At 44.8% G+C, this 12,701-nt stretch overlaps 1 protein-coding gene across 1 annotated transcript in view; it reads left to right on the forward strand.

Moving 5' to 3' along the window:
* Positions 1-1,979: 1,979 nt before the first annotated feature.
* Positions 1,980-12,701, forward strand: part of LOC126191305 (uncharacterized) — a 532,110-nt gene continuing 521,388 nt past the window's right edge. The window contains exon 1 of the mRNA XM_049932137.1: positions 1,980-2,093. The gene's annotated coding sequence lies outside the window, so the exon portion shown is untranslated. The remainder of the gene's footprint in view (positions 2,094-12,701) is intronic.

Raw genomic sequence — 12,701 nt, forward strand, 5'->3', positions numbered from 1 at the left:
AGTGTGGAACAATGGAAGAAAGTCATTTGGTCGGATGAACTTCGTTTCATACTGGTACCACATCCTGAGAGAGTTTACGTCCCAAGAGGGAAACGTAGTGGTGGTTCGGTGATGATTTCAGCAGCCTTATCGTGTTACTCCACGTGCCCCATGGGTACTCTGCAAGATCGCTTCACTGCCGAGGTTTATGTGACTATTTTGGCTGATCAGGTCCATCCCATGCTATGATGTATGTTCCCCAATGCTGATGCTGTGTTGGAAGATGACAGGCCCATGTTCACACAGCTCTCATTGGCTAGGATTTTTTGTGAGCACGTGGAAGAGCGGTCGCTTTTTCCCTGGCCGCCACAGTCGCAAGATCTCAATTGAGCCTTTGTGGCCAGCTTTCGAGATAAGGCTGCGTTATCGCTATCCACCTTCTAACAATACCACCACTTGCAAAGTAGGTTAGAAATCAGATTAATAATGTTGCTTACGCAGCATTTGTTCGCTTTATCGGGCAACAACAAAGTTATTGATTGTGGATGGTACCGTCAGAATGGAAATAATGAAGTCACTGTAAAAAAGTCATTAATTTCGGCACTTATCTTGAATGGATTCCCACGTAGATTTCGTCAAAGTTGTTATGGGTCATCTTGTTGATTCTAGGGTCATTCCACTTTCACTGCTAGAAGGTCCAGATCTATATTTTAGCAATATATGAAGAACTAAAAAATGCGTTTTTTAGGAAATTCTTAATGATCAAACAATCCCAGATCAGAACAATGGTATGGTAGAAATAATTTTTGACTTGGTGTTCACGATCCACATTTTTATTAAACTTCTTGTAAATTCACATATACTTCTTCTTAATTGTCACATCATCAAGAAAACAGTTTTGTATCAAAAAAAGGGTTCAAATGGCTCTGAGCACTATGGGACTCAACATCTTAGGTCATAAGTCCCCTAGAACTTAGAACTACTTAAACCTAACTAACCTAAGGACATCACACACACCCATGCCCGAGGCAGGATTCGAACCTGCGACCGTAGCAGTCCCGCGGTTCCGGACTGCAGCGCCAGAACTTTTGTATCAATCTTCATATATTTAATTTCCACTTTAACCAAACACAAGACTTGACTGTTCTTTTACAAAGCGAAAGAACAACATAACTTCTGCAAAGTGAAACAAAGACTGCTCTGTGCGCATTCGTGCCAAAACGGTTACGTAAGTCAAAGATTATGACAGTCTCACAGAAATGAATACACACAAGAACCATATCACTGTAATATATCGATACATCCGAGAACCTATACATTAATAAAACCAAATGTGAATATTGTCACAAAAATATGTCTGTTATTGCGCAGAAAAGTAGTACGGTATTACTGGTATCGGGAACTGGGGTTGGAGTGCCGTAATGGTCACGTAAATAAAGAACCATTACAACCTCCATCATAATTAGCTGAACTTGCCATAGTTTTGCAGAAAGAATGGTAGAAGATCCCGCAGAAAACCATACAGCACCTGTATTTATCAGATTCGAGACGACTGGAAGCTGTTTTGGATGTCATCGTGTTTGCAACACCGTATTAGACGTGCTAATGTGTTGGTTTTTTTGGTGTTTCCATATTTTGTCCGTTTCCTGTACAAGTCGAAAGTAAACAATATTGGGTGCGAAGTTGAGCTGCCGTTGAGTTGTTGAGGCTTTGGTTTTGCCTCCAGAAAAGAAGCGGCACTAACAGCGCACGCTCTTGCCCGCGCAGTGGATGGCCGGTTGCCTCCGCACGGAGTGTCAGCCAAGGGCCGGTGTCCTGGCGTCGCGACGCGGCGCTGCACACCCGGCGCGATGCAGCCGCCGTGGACTCGGTATCAACCGCAGCGGGCCGCGCCGAGCTATCTCTAGCGGAGCGCAAATAGAGCGCGCACACGCGGGCTTTACGACGCACTCAAGGCTGCCCCTCGCAGCTTTGTTTTGTCTCCTCGCCGTGTCAGTCACTCGCCGCTCGTCGGAGCCAAGGAAGCCGCGGGCTGTTGTCGGCGTCAGGGCTGCGGTTCGCGCTCTGTGTCCCGACGGGGCCCCAGCGGCGAGAGGTAGTGTACTCGCTGCCCGGTGAGTCTACCGGGCTACGGCCAGCTTCCACTCGAAACGGGAAAAACCGACCGGTTAAAACCCATACCGACGTTTTAGTCATGAATAACCGCTGTTTTTCGGTATTTGTTTGGTACCAGCTATAATAGGTGTTTCTTTACTAATAACCGAGAAAGAAACCGAAGTATCAATTACCCATAGCAGCAAAGCTACAATTTTTCGTTTTTATACAGGCATTTTTGAAATAAATAGTAATTTTTATTCGCAAAATTTGCATTGGTTAGAAATATTGTGTTGTTATAGAAAATGGGAAAAACAGTCAGTGGTATTTTAATAGCAACGTCGACAGAAACGAGAACCAAACACACGGCATAAGAACTGGTACACTATTGCTGAGGCTGAGACAATAATGTCCCCGTTGCCGTGTGTCGTGGCTTAAGCTACGCGTGTGCGTACTGTGTGCAAGGCTTGCCCCCATCTGATCCATAAAGTAGTTTCTCGCTATCGTCACTGAACATCCGTTGTACTGTTGTTGGTTGGTTTGGGGAAGGAGACCAGACAGCGTGGTCATCGGTCTCATCGGATTAGGGAAGGAAGTCGGCCGTGCCCTTTCAGAGGAACCATCCCGGCATTTGCCTGGAGTGATTTAGGGAAATCACGGAAAACCTAAATCAGGATGGCCGGACGCGGGATTGAACCGTCGTCCTCCCGAATGCGAGTCCAATGTCTAACCACTGCGCCACCCCGCTCGGTATCCGTTGTACTGCAGAATGGCACCAACCCTAGTCTGGAAATATTTCTACGAAGTGAATAGCAATGAATTACAACGCTTCATTTCCTTTAGAAGATGAAAGATTTTTCTGCCATTTCCATGAAATAATAAAAGAGAGTCCGCCTGCGTAGCTGGGTGGTAACGTGCTCGCCTGCCATGCAAGCGGTGTCCGGGTTCGATTCCCGGCCGGGTTGGAGATTTTTCTCCGCTCGGGGACTGGGCGTTGTGCTGTCCTCGTCATGATATCATCCTCATCACCGGCACACAAGTCGCCCAATGTGGCGTCGACTGAAATAAGACTTGCACTCGGAGGCCGAACTTCCCTGGATGGGGCCACCAGGCCAATGATGCCATACGCTCATTTCATTTCAATAAAAGAGAAAGGAAACTGTGGCAACAGTAATAAATTAAAAAGTTAACAACTCATTAATAGTATAAAATAAAAATAGAAAGTACTTGTTTTGCTGCACGTGTCTACATAATTGGTCTTTATCTGCTTGTAGTCCTTGAAAACGGAAAAACTGATACAAAAAACAGATTTCGTCAGCCTTGGTTTTCATTCTTTACCACAGACTGTTCGTAATGCCCAAATAGTGGTTACGATCTCCGATTGCGGTATGAGTTTTGAGCAGAGTTTCAAAAAATTAGAATAAGTTGGAGAATGTTGGTCATTCTTTGTTATATTCAACCACTTATCACATTACCAGAAAAGCAGCGATCTGTGGGCAGACTAAGTTTCCTTTTATTTTCCTATTTAATTTAATGTTTTGATTCTACGAGTCTTGAAACTGACTCAAAATGTTTCAATCTTTGTTTGATTTCTGCGTTTATTAGAGGAAATAACAAGAACAAAAAACCAAAAGTGGGTTATTTCAGAAATCGGTTATTTTGAGCTTTTAACAGTCAGGTTGAACTGGGATGAAAAAATATCGATACATGCGAAAAGCGGTTGTTTCAGCGACAATCGCCATCCCTAGCTCCCACGACAAGAGGGCCGCAGAGTGACGGGTTGCCTGACCTCGTCTGTGCCGACAGCTTCTAGCCGTCTCACAGGACAGCGATACAGCGAATACTTCTGCTGATTGCCTTCTACTTGTATTTCGCGTACTTGATATTGTCGTTTGAGCAATGCTGTAACACCGACCGTTTGACGACGCTTCGGGTTTTAGACTGTCATATCTAAGATTGAACGCTTGATGAATACTTTTACTCAGCCTCGACAGAGCCAGTAAGTAAATATTTATCGTACTACGAACGTTAATCTTACTAAAAATGGTAAATGAGAAACTTTATTAGAATCTGATGTTGAATCACACAAATATGTGTGAAATATATTAAATATATGTGGAACGGTGTACACAGGCAACGCCACGGCTGAAACGCTCTTCCTAAACCAGACTTGGTCCAGATATTACTGTCTTGAAAGAAGTAGGCCTACTGTGGGGGTAAGAACTAGCAGTGGCCTATTGAGGTGGAAAGAGAAGGCGGAGGAAGAGATGGACTTCGAGGAGGTGAGGTAGGAGTATAGGAACGAGGAGAGGATGAATTTAAATGAGAGGTGGAGGATGGGGGGGAGCGAAAAGTCGGAGGTGATGTTAGAGGAGGGATGGAGAAGACGGACAGAGAAAGGGGGAAGGAGGAGATAGACTAATAGAAGACTGGAATAAATAGATATCCGGGCAATGTCGGCTACTCAGCTAATAGGTTTTTAAACAAGGCGACTGTCTTGTCCCGGACAGCCTACAGTTTCATCTCTAATGAAGTCTGTCTCAGTGAGACGTTAAATTCGAATATTCCTCTCTTCTTAGGGGTAAAAAAAATAAAAAAAAAACAATTACTGGCTCACATGAGCACACTGGTGCGCATGTGAACACACACACACACACACACACACACACACACATGCGCGCCCACGCACTCGAGCGGTAGTGAGAAGTAAATGAATGCAGTTACTTAGTTTTTTTTGGCGTAAACTTCCTGCACCCACTTGAGAGAAGAGAAGAAAAACTTAGAAACAGAGGGGAAAGTGAGGCAAGAAACTTCCTTCGGTGTATTGCGTCACCCTTTCCCACTCTTCTTCCTTACACATAACTTGCCTTGCGCCGACTTCCTGTCTGAAGAAGCAGGCTATTCTGTCTGTAAAGGTTATTTATTAATGTGAATTCTGTGTTATACATGAAGTGCTTTAGGAAAACCAGAGAAGATAGTAATATCAAAAATGGTTCAAATGGCTCTGAGCACTATGGGACTTAACGTCTGAGGTCATCAGTCCCCTAGAACATAGAACTACTTAAACCTAACTAACCTAAGGACATCACACACATCCATGCCCGAGGCAGGATTCGAACCTGCGACCGTCGCGACCGTGCGGTTCCAGACTGTAGCGCCTAAACCGCTCGGCCACTCCTGCCGGCTTAATAATATCCAGCCAGTTATTTGAAAGCAGCTCGTCTCCAGCAAAATGGTCTTTCTGATCTTGTGTGTGGCTTTTAAAGAGCACCCACTCAGCCGTAACATATACAGTTTCCACTTGTTTCTTTTATCTGTGCAATTTGCGTAAACTCTTTCCATCCGCAGAATATTTTACGCGTGCCCTGGCTCCTCCTTTTTTCCTTTATTCACCATGAAATTTGGCATTGCGCCGAGGACACCGAAATCCTGAGTTACATTTTTCTCTGATTCCTCTAATTCACTGTAATCGAATAAAGGGTAGTTTCCTCAAATAACATACGCCCGTTACACCCATATCCTTTTCCAGTAGCACTAAGTCTGAAATGATCGACGACACGTTAATTTGTAAACTAGTTTCCTTAATTACTCAATATTTTATGGACAATTATGATTTTTCAATCGCTGCATAACGTCTTTATTACAATAAGTGACAGTTACGTGCAAGTAGAGTGCAATTATAGTTTGAATGCAATTTTTATTAAATTAAACTAAAATTGCAACGGCACCTGTCAACCCACAAAAATTTTCGAATTGAAGTATATGTAAGTCCATCTCCTTTGTAGCTTGTCAGAACCAATTTTTGGAAAAGCTGCTTTATAGCTTTGCTGGAGGATACGATAGGAATAAGATACCCTTAGTGTTGCTACAACCCATCGAAAGTACAAAACTTACACACACTCGTTTGCGATAGAAATCTTGCAATATATCACCAATGTCTGTCAGTCACGTCAAAATGTAATGTGTAGTATATGGTCTCGTAACACAATTTACTCGTATCTTGTTAGTAGATGAGGCGTAACAGTACAATGAAGATAGTGCGTTTGCCAAGTCTGTTGCTTGACATGTGTTCACTGCACTAGGTATATGTTAATAGTGGAGAAGAACGTTATCGCTGTGTATCTGCAAGTTGTCACTTTGATGAGACGCTCACAGTGTGAATCCATTAACTCCGAGGCGTTTACTTCAAGTGGCTGTCAATTATGTGCCTCCTGCAGAGAAATGGAGTATTCACCTGTTAAAAAGAAACTAGATTGTCAACAGGAAAAGTAAACAGTAGAAGAGGTGATTCTTGTCCACCACTGAGTAATCGCTTTCCTCCCATTAAGACACATTTTTAATCGCGATATTAGATAAATTACACAACGCAACGGAATTATTTATTACATCAAGCCTTAAGAAATATCTATTAAACAATGGAAAAAACTAGGATATAATTAACAATATTATGGAAAGGAAAGTTCCCACTCGCCATATAGGGGAGATAGTGAGTCACAAGTAGGCACAAAGAAAAGACTATCACAATATGAGCTTTCGGCCAACAAGGCCTTTGTCGGAAATAGACGACAGTCACACTCACTCACACACACACACACACACACACACACAACCACACACGCAAACGCAACTGACACACAGATGATTGCAGCCTCCGGCAGCTGAAGCCACACACTTAGAAATATCTGCCGCATTTCAGTTAGTAGCTTCGCTTGGCTCCACGCAGACATTACAACACGAGTGAGTATGTTTACGGCCATTTAGAGACTAAGATAATTTCCACGAAAGCCGCAGCTTCCAGAAACTTCTCTGTCAGATAAATCGGTTCTAGCCACATAGCGATTCTTTGTGTTTCTGATTCATTTTTCTCGATAAGCTAATGTCAACTTCATTCCACAAATTATAAAGTGGACTTTGAAGGTCTGGTACAACTTCTTACAACAGCAAGTAGTAGCCGAAAATTAAAGACGTATAAAACATTTACTACATCGAGGATAATTATAACGTTTCACATAATTTTTAATATGGCCACATAGAACTTTCGGTACTGGTGCTCACAAACTGACAACTGCAGGAAGGTATTGACATTTATGACAGAGAATAATGATTCCCAGAACCTGGTCACTCTATAAAAAAAATTGTATATTGGATGGGGTGATTTTTAAAACTTGGCGGAAAGTTAGTGACAGCGGTGACTTCACGGAGTCTGCTTGCCGATACGGCTAAAGATAGTCCTCCTACTGCTGACTTTCCTCAGATCAGTCGCACAATAATCTCTCAAATATGACTTCATCGTTTGACAGATATTTTAAGTCCGTGTAAGTTACAGATCTTGCCGGAAGAGCCGCTGAATCATTCGACTCTATCAAATACAGCAGTATCTTATTTTTATCACAATGTATCAGACTCCATTCATACTATCAGGAAGGGCCCCCTTACCCTGCCCATGATGCCAAATGACGTTCGCGTCGAAACGAAATACAGCGTCATTGACGAACAAAGTTGTTTGTGTGGATTGAAGAAAAAAGTAGCATTCGTGAACCAGGCTAGGGGCGAATAATGAAAGACACTAGCACTATTTATTCATGGGTGGTTACTTTTGGTATGTTTCACTGAGTACACGGCGTTTGGTGAAACACGATCTTTCAGGGAGCAGCTCCACTACCAAAGGAAGCAACACCGCAACAGATCGATCGCATCGTAAAAGATGTTGTTCTTAGTAGATATGGTCTTACAAAAATAATATAGCAATTAAATCAAGGAAATAGACTTACGCGATAAACTGAGTACACGATATAGACTGCAATACCATGATTAAGCGAATATCGTCTCTTCTAAGAAAAGATGCAGCGAACGAATAGTAGATTTTTATTTTCTGTAATTGAACGAGATAGTAGGAAGTATATTTTGTAACTACACCCTGTTATAACCTAATTTGTCTAGTGGGAGTCTAAATCGGTATTTTGCCTGATCCGTCGTAGCCTCGTTTGTCTAAAGAATGAATGAGTTCGTGTGGCAGAGTGTCTTATAGATTTTCTGGCTTTATAGCTTTTCGTGTAGCAAGTCTCTAATGTATGATTTTGGGATGTAGCGGTCGCCTTCTTCCATGATCCACAGCTCTGATCCATCTAGTGCAGCAGGCAAAATTACTTGTGTATATTAGCGTTGCTTGTTCTCAAAAAATGGTTCAAGTGGCTCTGAGCACTATGGGACTTAACTTCTGAGGTCATCAGTCCCCTAGAACTTAGAACTACTTAAACCTAACTAACCTAAGGACATCACACACATCTTTGCCCGAGGTAGGATTCGAACCTGCCACGTTGAAGATGCTCTTCAGTAGTCGTTGGTCCTGTCCTTGCAGGATCTTTTTCCGGCCGCATCGATGTCGGAGATTTGATGTTTTACCGGATTCCTGATATTCACCGTACACTAGCGAAATGGTCTTACAGGAAAATCCCCACTTCATCGTTACATTGGAGTTGCTGTGTCCCATCGCTCTTGCGCCGACTATAACACCACGTTCAAACTCACTTAAATCTTGATAACCTGCCATTGTAGCAGAAGTAACCGGTCTAACAACTGCGCCAGACACTTGTTGCCTTATATAGGCTCAAAAAAAAAAAGGCTCTGAGCACTATGGGACTTAACGTCTGAGGTCATCAGTCCTCTAGAACTTAGAAATATTTAAACCTAACTAACCTAAGGACATCACACACATCCATGCCCGTGGCAAGATTCGAATTAGCGACCGTAGCGGTCGCGCAGTTCCAGACTGTAGCGCCTAGAACCACGCGGCCGTCTCTTATATAGGCGTTGTCGAACGCAGCGCCGTATTGTGTCTGTTTACATATCGTTGTATCTGAATACGCTTGCCTATACCAGTTTGTTTGGCGCTTCAGTGTATTTTGCAACAAGTCGTCGAGCGACTCCCCTTCCAGTTAGCGTCATAACAGAGCTGTCCACGCGAAATGAAATCGTAATGAAAGAAGCAGTCAACGACTTAGCTAGAGGCTAAAGGCAGGCGTTTAAGGTGCAACGTGATCCGCTGTGCACCTATCCAAGTACACCGATCTTCTCCTTCTTGAAGGGGGAGATACTGCAATCGAGCAACATGCGGAGTGCGCAACAGGATTCCGGATGCGGAGGGGCAGTGCTGGTTGTGAAGTGTCTGATCGTGTGCGGAATGTCGGACATATCTGGCTCTTGGGGGTGACCTATGAACCGGGAGCGGGAGGCGGCAGGTAGGGAAATGCCAGGGCTGCCCCCGCGGGAGCGTCTTCTGGCTTTCGCGTGTCGCAACACCAGCAGAACCAGCCAGCCACGGAGGACTTTGCCCTGCGACGGGTAACAGGTATCCAGTATTCCAGGGCTTTTCCACTCTGCTGTCAGCGTGACTTGCAAGTGCTGGCGATACGGACATCGACTCAAAAAAAGTTTAGTACAGAGTACATAACCTTCATGTGTCCGTTTTCAGATTGTGTCGCAGATCCTTGGTAAAATTCTGCATAGTAAATGGAGTTCTCTCTCTCTCTCTCTTTCTGTCTGTCTGTCTCTCTCTCGTTTATATGTGTTATAAGGTACAGTTTTCCTCGATTCGAAGTTTAGTTTGAACACCGCATGCTACTCTAGGAGTAGTACTACTGGAAGCGCTATACGCTTGCCTTCCTCCTAGATTTCAACCAGCGTAACCGGTTAATGGGGGGTCTACTATTTAGCGTAGTCTCTGATCAAGGGTACAACATGGTATTTTTCTCACACACAAAATACTGAGTGACTGAAAAGAACGGGAAATTTTGAAATGGAGAGTAATGGCTCATATTTATGTCTACGTACTCTGATTAGCCAGTACATTATGGAATCGTAATGAAAGAAGCTGACGACGATTTCGTTAGAGGCTAAAGGCAGGTGTTTATGGTGCAACGTGACCCGCCGTGCTTCTGTTCAAGTATGGCGATCCCAATAGCCGACATGTCCACCACTGGCACGGATAACAGCGGCGACGCGTGGTGGCATGGAAGTAGTGAGGCCTTGTTCGGTCGCTGGACGGCGTTGGCATCACATCTGCACGCAAAAGTTACCTTATTACCAGAGCATCTTGCTGAAAAATGCAACTGCCGTCGGGGAACATGATCGTCATGATGGGGGGTATGTGTCTGCAACCATTGTGAGATACTCCTCGGCCGTCATGGTGCTTTACATGAGCTCCACTGAACCCATGGATACCCACATGAATCTTCACCAGAGCATAATCTAACCTCTGCCAGATTGTCTCCGTCTCAAATTCAATGGCTCTGAGCGCTATGGGTCTTAACATCTGAAATCATCAGTCCCCTAGAACTTAGAACTACTTAAACCTAACTAACCTAAGGACATCGCACACATCCATGCCATAGGCAGGATTCGAACCTGCGACCGTAGCGGTCCCACAGTTCCAGACTGAAGCACCTTGAACCACTCGGCCACAGCGGCCGGCGTCTCCGTCTCGCTGTACAGGTGTCAAGGAACTGCCTTCCTGGAAGACAATGGATTCTCTCCTTCCCGTCGGCATGATGAAGTTAATATCGAGATTCATCAGACCTTGCGGCATTCTGCCACTGCGCCAACGTCCAGTGCCGATGGTCATATGCCCATTTCAGCCGTAGGTGCCAATATCGTGGTGTTAACATTGGCACATGCATAGGTCGTCAGCTCATGAGGCCTATCGTTAGAAGTGTTCGATACACTGTGTGTTCAGACACACTTGTTGCTTGCCCAGCATTGACGTCTCGTGCTAGTTCCGACACAGTTCACCGCGTGTCTTGTTTTACCAGTCTGCCCAGCTTACGACGTCCGTCATCTGTAATGAGATGTGGCTACCCAAGCCCCAGTTGTCTCGAAGTGGTTTCACCTTGGTTTCGCCGTTTGTTGAAGACATTCACTCCTCCAACACCCAACAAGTCGTGCTGTTTTCGGAAACGCTCATGTCGAGCATCCGAGCCATCACCATCTGCTCTTGGTCAAACTCAGATCGTCGCGTTCCCCATTCTGCACACGGACAGCACGCTCACTGATATCTCGGGCACAGTGCGTGTGTCTCAGTAACAGCCATGCCTCACCAGGTGACGTTGCTATCGCTTGGACGGATTTATATCGACAGCAGGTCGGTTCTCGCTGATCAGCGTGTAGTACAGAGTATAATATTATTGAATGTCACAAAAAATTTTATATCTTGAATATCACAGCTGACAGGTGACTTCTCCCTCGACGCACAAAACGGTTCAAATGGCTGTGAGCACTATGGGACTTAACATCTATGGTCATCAGTCTTCTAGAACTTAGAACTACTTAAATCAAACTAACCTAAGGACATCACACAACAACCAGTCATCACGAGGCAGAGAAAATCCCTGACCCCGCCGGGAATCGAACCCGGGAACCCGGGCGTGGGAAGCGTGAACGCTATCGCACGACCACGAGCCCCTCGACGTACACATTCCTCCTGCAGCCTGATAGGAAAGTTAAGCATGGCTCAACCTAGCATTTCAATAGTATTCTTGGAGATTTCCTCTCGCATCCTTGCTTTAAGTTCCTCGGTGGTAGCAGATCGAATACGGTAAATTGCGCTCTTAAGATCGGTCCAAAGGAAAAAATCACAGGCTATCAGTTCGGGCTGTCTTAGTGCGCATGTTATGCCACCGTGCCTTGAAGTGACACGATTACAAAAGAATAGTCGCACAGCTCCCACCGACATCCATGCCATATGTGCGGTTGCTCCGTCATGCTGAAGCAAACTGCTGGCAGGAATATGCAAAATACCGAGAAGATGTTACAGTGGTTACGCACCCATCATCATCTTCAATAAAGGAGGGGTCCATAATGCCACTCGATGACATGGCGCACCAGACAGTAAAGTTGCTGCTGTGCAGTGGAGGCTCGTGTATCTGACGTGGATTTTGCTGAGACCAACAGCGAAAATTCTGTTTATTGACGAAACCAGTGCTCTGGAAGCGAGATTCATCCAAACCCACAGTTGCTAATGGAATTGTCGTCACCGTGTACTTATGCTAACATGCCTTCAGCATATTGTATACGCATTAGATTTGCGGCTTGTACGGATGGAACTTTAAATCCACTTTCAGTAGTCGTTGAACCCTCGAACAATGCGACTGTAGGCACACTGCGTGACGTCGAAAATAGCACTGAGGGTCTTTTACGAAAGCAGTTCGCACAGCCTCGATATTCTCTCAAGCACGAGCAGTTCGGGGCCTCTTTCAGACTGCTTCTTCAGTGCAGAAGCCGTTGCTTAAAAATTGAGGACCCAGACGTTGACTGCATGCGCTGAGGGAACACGACCATACCGTCCGATGTTGAAATGATGCCGAAGTTCTCGACGCGCGGCCTCCACACTTCCGTTCTCATAATAGGCTTTCACCGCAAACGCACTCTGCACATAGTTCTGTTGCTCCATGTTTACTGTTTACTAAACGGCAAGATAGTGCGAGCAGCATTCTATACGTCATTCGGTGCCACATGCTTCGCAGTGTTGCCAAAACACATTCCAAAATTTCCCGTTCTTTTGAGTCACCCTGTATTTCCAGAGAGGAAAGATTGCATAAGCGCAGGAAAAGGTCGAATAAAAGTGTGGCTCTTAC

This window comes from Schistocerca cancellata, chromosome 1 (genome assembly GCF_023864275.1).
Source record: "Schistocerca cancellata isolate TAMUIC-IGC-003103 chromosome 1, iqSchCanc2.1, whole genome shotgun sequence".
Lineage (NCBI taxonomy): Eukaryota > Metazoa > Arthropoda > Insecta > Orthoptera > Acrididae > Schistocerca > Schistocerca cancellata.